Source organism: Schistocerca serialis, chromosome 11, assembly GCF_023864345.2.
Source record: "Schistocerca serialis cubense isolate TAMUIC-IGC-003099 chromosome 11, iqSchSeri2.2, whole genome shotgun sequence".
In the NCBI taxonomy this organism is placed as follows: Eukaryota; Metazoa; Arthropoda; class Insecta; order Orthoptera; family Acrididae; genus Schistocerca; species Schistocerca serialis.
Genome location: NC_064648.1, coordinates 141,356,734 through 141,374,969, shown reverse-complemented (window position 1 = coordinate 141,374,969; position 18,236 = coordinate 141,356,734). Strand labels below are relative to the sequence as shown.

The window sequence follows — 18,236 nt, the reverse complement described above, 5'->3', positions numbered from 1 at the left end:
CTCGTTTGAGTTATCTGCATTTGATGTTCAACATTTTACTGTGAAAGCACATAAGAAGTCTTTCACAATTTTTGCTCCAGGATATTATATTTAGTTTTCAAACGGAAGTTTTGATTTAGACACGTTCCTGGAATTTCTGCCTGAAGTAGTGTATTTATACTCCTCAGCACCGAAGTTTCATTTGCGGAATTTTTTTTTTTTAAACTCCTTTCTTATTCGTTTGATACTTGATTAACGGCGGCAGGCTGTTTTAAATGAATTTTTTTACTTCCGTTCTTACCCCTTCTATATAAATTACTCGTATTGGCTCATAACGTCTCATTTCATGATCAGAGGATTTACCTATGTTCACAAATTCAGGTAATATGTACAGTCTGCTTTCTTTAATCTTCTTTCCACAAGTACAGTATCAGAAAATGTACTCGGGCACTTACATCTATTCTGCATAGGAACCTTTCTTTCAGTATATCATATCGTAATTTTTAATACATAATTATAGTTATCATATAACAAAGTAAAATCAGACTGACTTTACTGATTCTGCAAGATAGTTTACTACACTCATTCTGCAAGGTAGTGTTGATCGTAATACATCTGTTTACATAAAAGTCAATATCTTTACTTATTTCAGAATATCTGAAGATATCTTATCGCTTCCTTGCTGGCTTCCTTTTTTTAGGCTGAAAGTAATTCAGCACGATCACATTACCAACACGACTGATCACAGGGTTCTTAATCGAAATTCATCATCTTTCACCCTCGAGGACAGTCGTTCTCCGTCGCAAGACTTTCGATCTGTTCCTTCATCTTATTTTAGCCTAGTGCAGTCCGGAACCTTATTTCAACACGTTTACTTCCCATCTTCCCTCGCATAACATCAGTTTTTATTAGAAGTAGTTGGTTTTCAATTTTCCTACACATTTCTTTCATCCTTCTTGGTTTTACTTTCTTGCGCCTGTTGTTTTGATTTGTCGCTGTCTTTCATTCGCATCCATTTAATGTTTATGCCCAGCTTTCATTGATAGCATGCGTTGTTTTGCCATTTTGCTGTGTGTGTATGGGCCTCTGACATTAAATGCTTCCAGCTTCACTGCTTCTTAAATGTCCCAACATTTTTTTCATCGATCACTAACCTCTAGATTTGTAGAATTTCCACTTTGCATAATTCATTTTTATTCATTAACTAATACAGTTTCTCTCAGACTATGTTTGTTTATAATTTCATCATGCTGTTCTCAGCTGTTACGTATTCATTCGCACTCTATCGGAGTTCGGTAGTCATGTTGGAAACACATTTCACGTCCTGTTTCTACTTTTGTATTTTAAATAGGAAGCCACTGACTATACTAGTTAGATCAGCTAGTTAACACAAGGAGGATATGAGCTGAATCCGTACCTGTACCTCTGTGTACCTTTCAGTTCAGTGTTTCGGTCAAATAATTTATGTTCCTTTAGAGCTTTTGCGTTGTTTACCTCGTGCTATCCATGAAGACCCCTCGCAGCGTCCTTATTGTGCGAGTTCCCTTCTTTGTGCTGAGTGCTACTTCGATATCAGAGGAAAGAGGAAAATCCAAATCATTCTATGCAACATCAGTTAATGGGCGATACCTGGTCTCCCACAATTTGATTGTGATAGTGAGAAGTCTAAGGGCGTTCATTGTGCAGCGGAGTGTGCTAAGTGATGCCGTGTAGCCCAGTCAGCGAAGACCAAATAATGCCAAATAGGGGAAAAGTTTTTGTAGTCGCAAATTTTTGTGCAGTGGTATGCGATGACCAATACACGCTTCCAATGTGCGTTCACCGCGATGTCGGCAAACATGGATACGACCATCGTGATGCCGAAACAGAACCTGGGTTCATCCGAAAAATGACGTTTTGCCATTCCTGCACCCAGGTTCGTCGTTGAGTACACCATCGCAGGCGCTCCTGCCTGTGGATGCAGCGTCAAAGGTAACCGCAGCCACGGTCTCCGAGCTGATAATCCGTGCTGCTGCAAACGTCGTCGAACTGTTCGTGCAGATGGTCGTTGTCTTGCAAACGTCCCCATCTGTTGACTGAGGGATCGAGACGTGGCTGCACGACCCGTTACAGCCGTGCGGATAAGATGCCTGTCATCTCGACTGCCAGTGATACGAGGCCGTTGGGATCCAGCACGGCGTTCCGTATTACCCTCCTGAAACCACCGATTCCATATTCTGCTAACAGTCATTGGATCTCTACCAACGCGAGCAACAATGTCGCGATACGATAAGCCGCAATCGCGATAGGCTACAATCCGACCTTTATCAAAGTCGGAAACGTGATTGTACGCATTTCTCCTCCTTACATGAGGCATCACAACAACGTTTCACCATGCAACGCCGGTCAACTGCTGTTTGTGTATGAGAAATCGGTTGGAAACTTTCCTCATGTCAGCACGTTGTAGGTGTCGCCACCGGCACCAACCTTGTGTGAATGCTCTGGAAAGCTTATCATTTGCATATTACAGCATCTTCTTCCCGTCTTAAATTTCGCGTCTGTAGCACGTCATCTTCGTGGTGTAGCAATTTTAATGGCCTGTAGTGTACAGAAGTATCGAAGAAGGGGTGTTAATAGTGGCAAAATCACCAGATTAGGTATGTAGAGCAAGATTATATTTCAATCACTTGTTTTTTAATCTACATGTGACCCTTACAAGTGCTTGTTAGTCAAATAACGAGGTCAGTACACTTGTTTCATTGTAACTTTGTCATTCGCGGTATAAACCTGTGTGCAACAGAATGTTTCCTTCTTCCTGAAAAAGGAAATTAATTTTGTCTGTTACAACCTTGTTCTGGGCGGCTATGTAATTGTAATACTAGTCTCTACTTTGCCGCTCTTTATACTGAATTCAAGGTATTACTACCGGCAACAACTGCAAAATAAAGCTTACTCGCTTCATAGAACAGTACGTGTGTCACTGGATACGCGATGTTCTGTGGCTGCAGGTCAGAGCGCATTTAGACGAGCCTCGAAATAAAACGCGACGCTGTCTTCAGCTTTAGGAATGACTTCGACAGCTCAGGGACATTACACAGCTGAGTGTACCTGGCGTCAACATGACAGCGACTACATTCTTAGACCCAAATCCTACGCATTAGATCGCATGCATTACGACAATTCCAAGCGTAGGAACTAGGAAAAACAAATAATAGGTAATTGTCATCGTCAAACAGGAAAGCGGGACTATGATATACGACATATTTCTTTTAACGATAGCTTACTCACGACCATTTATGCTTCTGCTCTCTCTCTCTCAGACACACACACACACACACACACACACACACACACACAGCATTAATAAACTAATTATACAACAGTCTACACAAATGAAGTAGTGGTCGGTATTATTTCGAAAGTACGAGTATCGTGAAAGTCTGTGGTGATTTGATGTATTTAACTTGTTGAACTGTATTGCCAATGAAGGCAGATCTAATTACATGGCGATGTCTTTCGAACGACGTGATCTCTTCCTCTCGCAAGGCACACACGGCCAGCTGCCGTATGCCTGTCGCGCGCATTATACTCAGCTCACTGAGCAATGTGTTGTCACCTATCAACTGTTTACTTTTCTCAGCAACAACCGTTTTATTCGCGAATCGCATTGTCAGTTTGCAAGCCGTTAAGTCAGTAACCAGTATATAGCATGTGCGTCTCGTATTGCCCGACGGCTACTCTCGTCATTAGTTTTAATACTCGTCAGATGAAGAAAAGGAATAAAATACTTTGTAAAGTTTCCATTCCAGTCGCTCAGTATTAAAAATACGATGGGTTATGGGATTCAATCACAATTCCAACAGCATTGGCGGTTTATTTTTGTGTCAATTGCTAACCTTTCCTAATTCGAAGAAGCATCAGTATTTGTGAGTAACGGCCACATTTCTCTTGTTGACCGGTTTAATTGTACTTCTTGCCAAAACACACTATTATTTTAACATTCATTTTTGGAACAGCTACTGTGACAGAATTCTGAAAGTGTCTCATTAAACAAGTAATTGGCGACCAGAGAGCTCAATAGCTTACCAAGAACCTCATTGTGTCTACTTGTGGTATAGTTCACTTCTTTTATCTTGGCGGTTCGCGCATGCCCGCCCAGACGCGGGAGATTGCTGCGTTGCCAGTTGTACGCGCCAAGAGAAGCAGCGCCATAGTATAGTATAGTTCGCAAACTTACGTTTAGGGGGGAGCGCGCAGTTCACGAAGTAAAGCCACCACGGCCGCATTAACCCTTTCGCTGCTGCAGACACGTGCTCCCCGCATTCCGTGCTGTGCGCGATTTTGTCGTCACTGCACTACTCGCCTGTGCAGACATGGTGTTCCGACTGCTTTGACACACTTATTCGATTTCACATAATCTATCTGGCCCAAAAATTTGATTTTAACACATCATCTTCACTGATACATTCCCCCCGTAAATGACTTAATTTTGTTTCGATGTTCAACGCAGTTATTGCGCAGCATTAAGTGTAGTAAGCGATTCCACGAAATTTTGAAGAGTTTGCAGAGGTAAAAGTCCATAGCGTATACTTTCCATATGGTCGATTTTAGTTGCCACTATATATTTCAGATAATTACATTCAAACGAATGAAATTCATGAAGACACTTCGATATTGTTTTTAAATAAAGAAAACATCAAACACCGCACAAGGTTTGAACTCAGAACCTGTTGCTTAGCAGCCAAGCACCTTCACCATTACGCAAACACAGCTCGTCATTCAACATAATTCCTGGAGGGCTTTAAAGTATCACGCAAAATACCGACAAACACTGTTGGTATGACTATGAATTATTCACGTTTCGTCGAAGTACAATAGGAAATAGCCGGCCGTGGTGGCCGAGCGGTTATAGGCGCTACAGCCTGGAACCGCGTGACCGCTACGGTCGCAGGTTCGAATCCTGCCTCAGGCAGAGATGTGTGTTATGTCCCTAGGTTAGTTAGGTTTAAGTAGTTCTAAGTTCAAGGGACTGACAACCTCATAAGACCCATACTGCTCAGAGCCATTTGAACCATTTTGAACAATAGGTCCGGTTAGTGAGAATTTCCTTGCTATTGCCTGAATTAGGAGGCTTAATGCTAGGTGTAATTAATAGAATATGAAGCAATTGGTATAAAGAATGCTTTTTCCAAACTTTCTATAAAAGAAAGTCTGCTATCAAGACATTGCTTCTGTTCAATTACTTTATTTATGACTGAACGTTTCTAAAACTGAAGACACTCGTCCGTGCTCTGAACTGCAGTCTACCTCTGGCAGCGTCGTTCTCTGTTCATTGGCTGACTTGTTTTGTGACGTCAGAAGCGCAGAACGAACCTAAACTCGGCCGCCATCGTAAATGACGCGCACTTTAGCATAAGAGAAGAAATTTCCTGTTTATTTTCATACTAGGAAAGTCTTGTTTCGCTAGCTGCGATAACTCTTACAGATTTACAGTCGTTGGAATCTATAAACTAAAATAGAAAGAACAACTTCAGGTAAATCGCCACAGATAAGAAAGTTCGATGTGTTTACAAACCGGTAAAGGTAAAGTAATCTCCTCCTTGTGTGCCATCATTCGCCAATACTTCGTTTCCATGTCTGCAGCGGTTTAAGAGATATGAGGCACGTTCTAAATATTTCATTCCCGTGGGCGTGAGATAGGGAAATTGCCTTCACAAAGAATATTCCAGTCATTGCCAAGTGTTCTTCAGTCTAAAAACGTTATACAAACAGGTTTGTCTTTGGTTAATTTTGTCTTCTAAGACGAGTCATAGGGTCACTATTGTCACGTCCCTACAATTTTCTGCAGCACAAACTCATCTTTTCCGAGGTCAACGACTTGGGGTTTTTCCAAGCTTCTGTAGGTATTACGAATCAGCATTTTGCCACCATGACTTATTAAACTGATACTATTTTGGTAATATTCACACCTGTCAGCACCTACTTTGTTTGGAATCTGAGTTATTACATTCTAGCACAATGGCATAAAAACGGCGATTACAGAGATAGACCCCAACGTCTTCTCCGAAAACTGTTTCACTGACGGTGTTAGTCCTAGTTCCGCTTTAACCATCGGAAGAATATCAGAATGGCGGATATCGAAAGATGCGACCATGTGATAGAAAAGCAACTGGAATCAGACAGGAGATAACGCCACTGCGCATTTTCCGACAACTGTCTCGAACCGCTAATTCGAGAACCCACACAGAATGGCAACTGATTAGACTATAAACACAGGGATTAATGATGACGATTTCAACGTAGGGGCGATGGTTACTGAAGCCAATACATCCTTCACGAAGTGTAGGAGAATATTTACGATGGAAAGAGTAGCTAGGCAGGTGTTAGTATCTTAAGACAATGAAGGTGCGTCATTTATTTTCGATATCATGCACGTGAAGGAATTATGGGCAAAGTGTAAAATGACCAGATGGATAGAAAGTAATGTTCAGCACAATAGCTAGCGTACTTGAGGTTTTGGGTTACGTAATTACTGTAATTACCTAAAAACTGTAATTACCTAAAAACTGTAATTACCTAAAAACTGTAATTACTGAAGCCGGCCGGAGTGGCCGAAGGGTTCTAGGCGCTACAGTCTGGAACCGCGCGACCGCTACGGCGCAAATTCGAATCCTGCCCCGGGCATGGATGTGTGTGATGTCCTTAGGTTAGTTAGATTTAAGTAGTTCTAAGTTCTAGGGGACTGATGACCACAGATGTCAAGTCCCATAGAGCTCAGAGCCATTTGAACCATTTTTGTAATTACTGAAAAAATGTGAAGTCACTTTAAAGCAAAGTCAACAGTTAGCAAGCTACCTTAAGATTTAATTGAAACAAAAATAGCTCTTTTAAGCAATGACACAGCTATATCTAAATTTCACTATCGTTTATGACGAACATGCTTCGTCGATGAACTTTGATTCTGACACGACATTCTTCATCTAGCAGTACAAAATGAGTCCTGAGCTGGAGTGCGATCCAAAAATAAAAAGAACAGCTACTTCCGACCACTTTACGGTGTGTGGCGGAGGGTACTTGGGGCAGGAAGGCGATTCTGGCCTCCGTCGCCGCGTCAGCCTCGCTGCCGCACACTCCTCTCCTCCACGGCAACAGGTACTTTTTTCCGCGGGTGTGGCCGCACTGCGCCAGCTGCCCGGGGAAGTCCCGGCCTCTGTGGAGCCTGGGCTGGCCGCGGCGGGCGGCCGCTCCCCGGTGGCAGACCACGCTCTCGCTCTCTCTCTCTCTCTCTCTCTCTCTCTCTCGCAGTGGCTGTGTGTCTCCTCAGTGTTCCAGCCTCGCAGGCAGAGTATTTGCCTCCGCGCCTATCAGCAAAGCGTCAACCACACCCGCGTATTCAGGCTGTCCAGACGTTTACGCCCCACATGAGGATGCCAACGTGGAAGCTTCACTCTTGCCAGCTAAGGTATCCGCCCACGCCTTACGGCACAAATTTCAACATGTCTAGACACGCAAGCTTCATCCATCGTGCTTCACAAAACTAAAATGTCAGCAAGTCTTATAATAGTATAAGCAACCCAGCAGTGGTAACGATTCATTTTAAGTTATCTCCTTTATACGGAGCATATGCAAGCCTAACATCTGACACAGTAAGGAAAAACTTACGAGACCGCCATTTATTCTGGTTTTTTTCCGATACACAAGTTGTTAGGGCTTGACAAACATATCCCTATATATAACGGTAGGTTCGTGTAGACGGGAAACAGTTTTACATTTATTGGGTAATGTATTCGAATTTCGCGGATCCAGACTGACCGCCGCTGTTTGCGAAACGCGAAAATTTGGGCCGGATCTGAACTCTAACCCGAATGCCGCACAAGCTTCCACAGCTCACGTCAATCCGGGTTCGTAGAATGCGAATCCATTTGGTAATGTTTACCACAGCTGCAATCGTGAGAAGAGAGTGTCTACATCTCTCAAGGGCACTAAAGTGTGATCCGGAGATGGGATTAACACGTACACTGCAAACATGGAGTTGAATTTATTTCAGAACTACGTATCACTGTATTTCGATTTAGAATCTCGTTGAGTACACGGGAATATACAACTGGAATTATCGTACATTGATGGAGACTAATGGGTTACGATTTCCCACAATACTGTTGTCACGGCGTAAATACGAGACTGGAGCTATGGCTTGGCCCACTTTAAAAGTATGCTCTCTTCATCAGCGGTAGGGTTAGCTTCCGTTTTGTTTTGCAAAGACGCAGTTGTATTTCTTGCACGAAAGGACGTTTCTAAGGGAACCTGTAGTTTTCTTTCACTTCTATTCCGAGCTCAGCAGCGAACTGCAATAGCGAGTGACGTCGGCATGAGAGCTTCCTGCAGCACATTCCTGTTTTCTGGTATCACGAGGTCTCAAAACGACGTCGTCCTTATGTTTTTTTTTTTTTTTTTTGTGGTTTTAGGGCGCACAACTTCAATGGTCATTAGCGCCCTGACTACTCTAAGAATACACCGCGAGGCACAAGTTGACCACAACAACTAAAAGGGAAAACACGATAGAAGACAGACTGACAGGCATAGGATTAAAAAACAGCATCATCAAATGTCCTTAGCGAGGTTTGTCAAATTGATAAAACGAAGAACACGAGCAGCTGCTCGTGGGTCATCCGCTAAAATGGCATCGAAAGTATTTGGCAGGTTAAGATCGAGGCGCAGTGTGTTAAGATCTGGACAGGACATTAAAATGTGTCTAACCGTCAGCAAGTGCCCACATGGGCAGAACGGCGCCGGCGCAGCCGTCAGCAGATGGCGATGGCTGAACCGGCAGTGTCCAATTCTTAACCGGGCTAAAACGACCTCCTCCCGCCGAGAAGGGCGTGAGGAGGACGTCCAAGCCACGGGAAGAGGTTTTAAGGCCCGAAGCTTGTTGTCGGTAAGTGCAGCCCAATCGGCATGCCACAGAGATAAGATGCGCCGACAAATCACCCTGCTAAAATCGGACGAAGGGACGCAACAAAAAGCTGTCCGAGGCTGGAGGACCGCAGCCTTGGCCGCGGCATCTGCAGCTTCGTTCCCAGGGATACCGACATGGCCAGGAACCCACATAAAGCTAACTGGAGAACCGACGTCCACCAGCTGCTGAAGAGAGCGTTGGATCCGGTGTACGAAAGGGTGAACCGGGTACGGATCACTGAGGCTCTGGATGGCGCTCAGGGAATCTGAGCAGATGACATAAGCAGAATGTCGGTGGCGGCAGATGTAAAGAACAGCCTGGTAGAGGGCAAAGAGCTCAGCTGTGAAGACAGAACAATGGTCATGGAGCCGGTATTTGAAACTTTGTGCCTCGACAATAAAGGAACACCCGACCCCGTCATTGGTCTTAGAGCCATCTGTATAAATGAAAGTCATGTCGATGAACTTCGAACGAAGTTCCAAAAAACGGGAGTGGTAGACCGAACCGGGGGTGACCTCTTTTGGGAGCGAGCTGAGGTCAAGGTGAACGCGGACCTGAGCCTGGAGCCAAGGTGGCGTGCGGCTCTCGCCCACTCGAAAGGTTGCAGGGAGTGAAAAATTAAGGCGTTGAAGGAGGCGACGAAAGCAAACTCCAGGGGGTAGCAGGGCAGAGACATACAACCCGTATTGACGGTCAAGAGAGTCGTCAAAAAAGGAACGATAAGACGGGTGGTCGGGCATTGACAGTAGCCGACAGGCATACCGACAAAGCAGTATATCGCGCCGGTAGGTGAGTGGCAATTCGCCAGCGTCAGCATGAAGACTCTCTACGGGACTGGTATAAAATGCTCCGATCGCAAGTCGTAAACCCCGATGTTGTATGGAGTTGAGGCGGCGTAAGATGGATGGCCGTGCAGAGGAGTATACGAAGCTCCCATAATCCAGCTTGGAGCGGACGATCGACCGATATAGACGAAGTAGGACGGTTCGATCCGCTCCCCACGACAGACCACTGAGAACACGGAGGACATTTAAAGAACGGGTACAACGGGCGGCCAAATAGGACACATGTGGAGACCAGCTAAGTTTCCTGTCAAATGTAAGGCCTAAAAATTTGGTTGTCTCCACGATTGGGAGAGCAACGGGACCGAGTCGTAAGGATGGTGGGAGAAACTCTTTGTAGCGCCAGAAGTTAATACAGACCGTCTTCTCGGCAGAAAAACGGAAGCCATTGGCGACACTCCAGGAGAACGCTGAAGACAGCGCTCCAGGACACGTGTACACTGCGCGCTGCAATAGATGGTAAAATCGTCCACGAAAAGGGAGCCTGATACATCAGCTGGGAGGCAATCCATTATTGGATTGATCGCTATGGCGAAGAGAGCGACGCTCAAGACTGAGCCCTGTGGCACCCCATTCTCCTGGCGAAAGGTGTCGGACAGGACAGAACCCACACCTACCCTGAACTGTCGATCCATTAAAAAGGAACGAATAAAAAGAGGGAGGCGACCGCGAAGGCCCCATGTATGCATGGTGCGGAGAATGCCCGCCTTCCAACAGGTGTCGTAAGCCTTCTCCAAATCAAAGAACACAGCCGCGGTCGGGCGCTTCCGCAAGAAGTTATTCATAATGAAGGTCGTCAAGGTAACCAGATGGTCAACAGCAGAGCGGCGCCTACGAAATCCACATTGTACATTGGTAAGTAGGCGTCGAGACTCGAGCAGCCAAACCAATCGAGAGTTAACCATTCGCTCCATCACTTTACAGACACAGCTGGTAAGCGAGATAGGTCGATAACTGGAAGGCAAGTGCTTGTCCTTCCCCGGCTTAGGAATCGGGACAACAATAGACTCGCGCCAGCATGCGGGAACATGTCCCTCAATCCAGATGCGATTGTATGTACGAAGAAGAAAACCTTTACCCGCAGGAGAAAGGTTCTTCAGCATCTGAATATGAATAGAATCTGGCCCTGGAGCAGAGGACCGTGATCGGCCAAGTGCGTTTTCAAGTTCCCGCATGGTGAATGGGGCATTATAACTTTCACAATTCGAGGAGCGGAAGTTAGGTGGCCTAGCCTCCTCTGCCTGTTTGCGGGGGAGGAAGGCAGGGTGGTAATGAGCGGAGCTCGAAACCTCTGCGAAAAAGCGGCCGAAGGCATTGGAGACAGCCTCAGGGGCTACAAGGACGTTAGCCGGCCGAAGTGGCCGTGCGGTTAAAGGCGCTGCAGTCTGGAACCGCAAGACCGCTACGGTCGCAGGTTCGAATCCTGCCTCGGGCATGGATGTTTGTGATGTCCTTAGGTTAGTTAGGTTTAACTAGTTCTAAGTTCTAGGGGACTAATGACCTCAGCAGTTGAATCCCATAGTGCTCAGAGCCATTTTTTTTTTTGCTACAAGGACGTCATTCGCGACCTTCAAGCCTGAAACTGGTGAGTGGACCTTAGTGCCAGATAGCCGGCGCAGGCTACCCCAGACAACAGAAGAAGGAGTAAAACTGTTGAAGGTGCTTGTGAAAGCAGTCCAGCTGGCTTTCTTGCTTTCTTTGATAATACGACGACACTGAGCACGTAATCGTTTATAATTGATACAATTCGCCACTGTAGGGTGGCGTTTAAAAGTGCGTAAAGCACGTCGACGAGCACGTAAAGCGTCTCTACATGCTGCGGTCCACCAGGGGACCGGTACGCGACGTGGAGAAGAAGGAGGGTGAGGGATGGAATATTCAGCAGCAGCGAGAATGACTTCCGTGAGGTGTGCGACCTGACGATCGCAGCTTGTAAAGGTTTGATCCTGAAAGGTCGCCCTGGAAGAGAAGAGCCCCCAGTCTGCCTTGGAGATGGTCCAATTAGAGAAGCACGGAGAGGGGGTATGCTGCAGGAGATGGATAACACACGGGAAGTGGTCGCTCGAATATGTATCAGAAAGTGCATACCACTCAAACCGGCGTGCAAGTTTGGGAGTACATATAGAGAGGTCTAAATTGGAATAGGTGTGAGATGTGTCCGAAAGAAAAGTAGGGGCGCCAGTATTGAGGCAGACAAGATCGAGCTGGTTGAAAAGGTCTGCTAACAAGGAGCCCCTCGGGCAGGATGCTGGAGAGCCCCAAAGGGGATGGTGGGCATTGAAGTCTCCAGTTAACAAAAATGGTGTAGGTAGCTGAGCAATAAGTTGCATCACGTCTGCCCTGGTAACGGCAGATGACGATGGAGTGTAAACGGTACAAAAGGAAAACGTAAAAGTGGGGAGAGTAATGCGGATGGCAACTGCCTGCAGGCCGGTGTGCAACGTGATGGGATCGTAGTAAATATCATCCCGGACCAGCAACATAACCCCTCCATGAGCTGGGGTACCTACCACAGGGGGTAGGTCAAAACGCACAGAGGTGTAGTGTGCCAAGGCAATTTGATCGCATGGGCGTAGCTTCGTTTCCTGGAGGGCTACGACGAGCGGACGGTGCAAGCGGAGCAGCAACTTCAAGTCCTCTCGGTTGGAGCGAATGCTGCGAATATTCCAGTGAATAAGTGCCATCGTAAGAAAAGGAAGATGAGAGAAGTGGTCACCTCGAAGGCCGCTGAGGGCCTGGCTTCGAGCGAGCACTGCCGCCGCTATCAGTAGGCGGACAGTCATCGTCCATTGGGTCTATAGGGTCATCGGCCATCTCGGGAGGATGGCCGGGAGGGGGAGCTTCCTCCGCCGGTTAACGGCCGGATGTACGGCTACCAGCGGTGCGGCCAGGCGAAACGGATGACGGCCTGGGGCGGCAACCGCTGGGTGGCGCAGGAGAAGAAATGCGCCGTGACGGAGAAGGAGAACTGTGCTTCCTATGCGCCTTTTTGGAAGGACGTTTAGTGGAAGTACCGGTCGAAGGCTGGGAGGTCGAGGTACGGAGGAAGTCTGCACGGGATGGTTCCTTCTTGAAGGCCCGTGCATCTGACTTCGATGTCTTCGTCTTAGCAGAAGCTGAGGAAGGTGCTGGTGTCTGTGGGGTGATGGGAGGAAGAGGAGACGTCGACCGCGCGATCTTAGCACTGGCTGAACGGACGACCGTGGTGCTGAAGGTCAGATCGCATGTCTGGGTTGCTACCTCCCGGGTAGTCCGAGGAGAGGCGAGGACAGTACTGTATTTCCCCGCTGGGAGCAGCGTGGGCTTCCTACTAGCCAATAGCTTGCGAGCAGCCGAGGTGGACACTTTCTCTTTGACCCGAATTTCTTGGATACAGCGTTCTTCCTTATAGACAGGACAGTCGCGGGAGGATGCGGCATGGTCACCCTGACAGTTCACACAACGAGGAGACGGAGGTGGACAGTCACCCTCATGGGCATCCCTGCCACAAGTGACACATTTAGCCGCATTGGAACAAGACTGTCGAGTGTGATTGAAACGCTGACACTGGTAGCAGCGCGTAGTGTAAGTAGGCTGTTTATGTTTTCTCTATGTAAGTAGGCTGTTTATGTTTTCTCTATGTAAGTAGGCTGTTTATGTTTTCTCTATGTAAGTAGGCTGTTTAGGTTTTTTTATTGGTAATGCCACCTCTGTATGAAAATCACTGGCTAGGCTGTGTGCAGTCTGTGGCTGCTTTGCATTGTTGTAATACTCGCCATTGTAGTGTTAGGCAGCTGGCTGTGAACAGCGCGTAGCGTTGCGCAGTTGGAGGTGAGCCGCCAGCAGTGGTGGATGTGGGGAGAGAGATGGCGGAGATTTGTAATTTGTCATGAACTGCTATATTTATATATGATGATATCAAGGTAAATACATTGTTTGTTCTCTATTAATATCTTTCATTTGCTATCTATCCCTATCAGTAGTTAGTGCCTTCCATAGTTTGAATCTTTTATTTAGCTGGCAGTAGTGGCGCTTGCTGTATTGCAGTAGCTTGAGCAGCGAAGATTTTTGTGAGGTTAGTGTTTTGTGAAAGGTATAGTTTAATGTTAGTCAGGGCCATTCTTTTGTAGGGAATTTTAAAAGTCAGATTGCGTTGCGCTAACAAAATATTGTGTGTCAGTTTAAGCACAGTCTTGTATAATTGTTCAAAGGGGACGTTTCAGTAGGTGTCGGGACATAGGGGCGAACAGAAATAACCTCGTAGCCCGCGTTGATGCGCGATGGCAGCTTAACACTATCGAAGGTCAAGAAAATTGTCCGGGTCGGTACAAGGTCATTGTTGACCTTTTTCATGACCCTATGGACAGCCGTCACGCCCTGCTCAGCGAGGAATGATTGAAGCTCCTCATCAGTCAATCCGTCGAGGGAGCTAGTATAGACTACACCACGAGACGAGTTCAAAGTTCGGTGGGCCTCCACCCGGACAGGGAACGTGTACAGGAGGGTGGCCCGAAGCAGTTTTTGTGCCTGAAAGGCACTCTCAGTTTCTAGTAATAAGGTGCCGTTTCGCAACCTGGTACAAGATTTGACAGATCCGGCTATGGCATCTACGCCCTTCTGAATAACGAAAGGGTTGACAGAGGAAAAGTCCTTTCCGTCCTCAGATCGAGAAACTACGAGGAACTGTGGGGCAGGCGGTAGTACTTTTGTCACTGTTGGCTGGTCACGTTTCCGTTTTTGAGTCGAAGTCGAAAGAGATGGAGTAGAATCCATTGCGGAGGAATCCCCCATGATTGCCAGCGTCTCCGATGGCGCGCTCCTTCCTTGTGGGGACCCTCTCAGAGGGCACTCCCGCCTTAGGTGAATGTTTACACCTCAGGTCACACCTCCCGAGAAACAGACGGAGGGACCAATCGGCATGGTCAGAAGGTATCAGCTCAGGCAATCACCCCTCCCCGGGCCTGGCCTTTACCAGGGGGTCCGCGCGTGCCTCACATGTCTACCCAGGGCGGGGAATTACGCGTTACCCCGTCACCGGCTACGCGTGCGAACGCGTGGGTCGGCCTTCAGGCACGCACAGGGTGGAAGGAAGAAGAGGAAAAAGAAGAGAGAGGGAGAAAGAGGACAGACTGTCTCAAACGCCGAGACGGAAACCAGAGAAGGCAAGGAGAAGAAGGTAATGAGGAGAAGAAGGTAATGAGAAGGCAAGGAGAAGAAGGTAATGAGAAGGCAAGGAGAAAAAGGCAAGGAGAAGGCAAGGAAAAAAAGGCAATGAGAAGGCAAGGAGAAAAAGGCAATGAGGAGGCAAGGAGAAGTCAAGGGAAAGAGTAAGGAAGACAGTGAGGTCGAGAAGAGCAAGGAAAGGAACCAACAAAAGGAAGGAAGAAACGAGAAGTGAAAAACCAAAAAGACCACGATTATAGGTCGTGGAACCGTCCGTCTCCGGACGCAGGCGCTAACTACCCCCGTGAGGGGGATGGACTCCTTTTAGTCGCCTCTTACGACAGGCAGGAATACCGCGGGCCTATTCTAATCCCCGGACCCGCAGGGGAGCCCGTCGTCCTTATGTGTAAAACACAGCCGGTATCGGTAATTTCGAAATTTGTCTGTGCCCGTACCTCTTCAAACTGATGTCTGCATGTATCTACCAAAACCAGGTATCACGTTTTTGTGAATGAAGCTAACGCACTCCAGAGAACAAGACGGGCTGCATGCCGTACAGGCAAATATGGCCGCCGATATGCGGCAGTCTGTGTCGGCAGCCTTTAGTGCGCACCGCGAATACGGCACGACGCTGCTTTCAGCTGTAGGGACAATCTGTGTGCGCCTCACGCCGCCCTGCACGGCGCGTGGAGCAGCCACCAACGACGCTCTTAAAGCCCAACTCCAGAAAATAAGCTGCTTATGTGTGAGCAGTAACGAAGAGGAGATGAGGTTATTATAACATTTTCAACATTTCGCGGCCCTGTCAGCAACTGTATAAATATTAATTTGAAATTGACAACAGCCCCAGTTGCAATGTTTACCTAGATTTACCTAGGTTTCAGCTGGGACAACCCAACCTTCTTCAGAATAAAAGGAACTACGATTTGTCCATACTGGTCAACGTCAGAAACTAAAAACTATAATACAGAAATACGTCGCCACATTGTAATAACTTACCCGGGAAACAGCCACGGCCCCACTCCGCGACCGCAGTACGGCAGCAACGGACGTTGTACTGGTACTGTCCACAGCCTCGAGAGCGCATGCGCGACACACTGTGTTAACACTCGTACCAACGTGTACTCCTAAACTTAAAATTTTATGAACAACCAGGTGCGGCTAACGAAATTGACGTACACGTTGTCCAGTAAGGAGCACAGACAAAGCGACTGTCTTAACATTTGTAATAATTTGTTGGACGTCAAAAGTGAAGGGATCAATGCGTTTACTATTTTAAGCCAACCTAGCATATTTGAGCTAAACATCGAACTTGACCGCATGGGGATAACTACGGGTTTGAAATACCGGATGATCCCAGCTATTCGGCAAAACGGGAGTGCTAAAACATGTTGATTACTCCCTACGATTATGGCGGATGGAATAACGGTTGAACACCTTCAAAAAAGTTTTTGCTTCGCAGCTGCAGCTGGTCGTTAAGAAGGTTATTTTTTGTCATGTAGTACGTGAACTTCGCAGTGCAAGAGCTTAGTATTATTCGGACGGTTGGGTGCGTGAGCCGTTTGCACCAAGTGTTCAGCGAATGTCGAACCACGCTTGCCATCCGCAACTTTAGGAGGTATAGGCTCCTTGTATCTCGTTAATAAGGCTCTTCCTGTTTGGCCGATGGAAAATTTCGGACAATTGCCAGATGCACTCTTGTAAACTCCGGATAATGACAATTTATACTTTTTTAAATTGTGAATCAGGTTCTTTTGCAGGCTGTTATTAGTAGAAAAAAATTGTCTCGAACCCCGGGTTCTTTAGAAGACGCCCTATTTAATATGAAACTTTACCTATGAATGGACCAACTTCCAGCACGATAACCTAACGTGGAACTTTTAGTCCCATTATTATCTACTTTCCTGTCTTAGAGCCGTCTCTTCATTTCAAGCTCGTAACCATTATTTCGGGCTGTTGTTTCCAGGGTTGCCAGTTCGTGTTCCAAGGCTTCTGCGGATGGGGGAATGGATATCGCTCTATGTATACTAGAACGAAAAAGTGCCATTTTATGCGCCAGCGGGTGTGCAGAATCGGCAGGTATGACATTCTCAGAAAACTTATGCTTCCTGGAGATGAAGATGTCACATTCTATGTGATCATGGACTATAGATAACTTAAGATCTACAACGTCATACTGGGTGACTCGTTTTCAAGAGCAAAAATTTTCTCGTGGAGATCGTTGAACAGTACAAGTATCTGAGCTATGTCTTCTTGGGATGAGTCAATTACCAAGAGAATATCATCCATGTATCTCGGCATACAACTTTATTTTCTCCGCCATCTATATATTACTAACAAAAAATTGAGATTCTATCGTATCCATGAATATATCGGAAAGAATCCCTGCTAGAGGGCTACCCAATGCTAACCCGTACGGTTGTGAGTATATTTTGTCTTTAAAAGAAAAGTAATTGTATTTCAAAACAAGGCGCGGGAGATTCATGAGCTCATCAATTTCAATATCTGGTAATTTCTTATGGAAGCTTAAGTCCGATCTACAGGTACGTTGGTGCGGAGGCTGGAAACCTCAAAGGGGGCCAGCTCGGATGTGGCATGGCAGATTACGTTATTCAGTTCATTTACCATTCGACAGAGTTTCTGAAAGTAATTTTTCTGGAAAGCGAAGTTCTTAATTTTGTAATGTAAACAGATAGCCAGCTTGTGGTACGTACTATTTGCACTGACCACGATAGGACGTATCGGATGGAAGTTTTTGTGAACTTTGAATTGACTCGTTAGTCTGGGCGGCTTCGGTTTCATATTCAGGAGCCATTTCTTTAGAAACACTCCTATTAATTTATTAGTGTTCTGCAAACCTGTTCTTATCTCTTTATGTAACGCTTGAGTAGACTGATTCGATGGAAGTAATGCCATTTTGATCGAAAAAATGGCTGTTTTATCTATGTATTCCGCTTTGGAAGCTATAATTAACGAGTTTCCGTTATCGGCTTTCGTAATTAGGGCGCTATTGTTCTCCAGTTTACGATTAATACTTTTCACGGTTCTATAACGTAATGCTTTGAGCGACAGATCATTTTCTAAGATTTTACAGGATTAGCCAAACCGCGTTTGAACATTCTTTGGCGTTTTGGTACACTCCAAACCTAATTCAAGGCCTACTATGAAATTGTCTACCACGTGTGGTTCTTTAATCGCAGGTGCGATATTGAATTTCAGCGCTTTGGACAGTAACTGGGTCTTAGCTGTTGAAAACATTATAGAAGTTTTATTAATAACACGTTCAACAGAACGTGGGTGTGAAACCTGTATTATTGGAACATCCTTGTTGGTTACCT

At 46.2% G+C, this 18,236-nt stretch overlaps 1 protein-coding gene across 1 annotated transcript in view; it reads right to left on the bottom strand.

The window, feature by feature from the left end:
• Nucleotides 1-18,236, bottom strand: part of LOC126426703 (ankyrin-3-like) — a 501,231-nt gene that overhangs the window by 21,379 nt on the left and 461,616 nt on the right. The window lies entirely within an intron of this gene.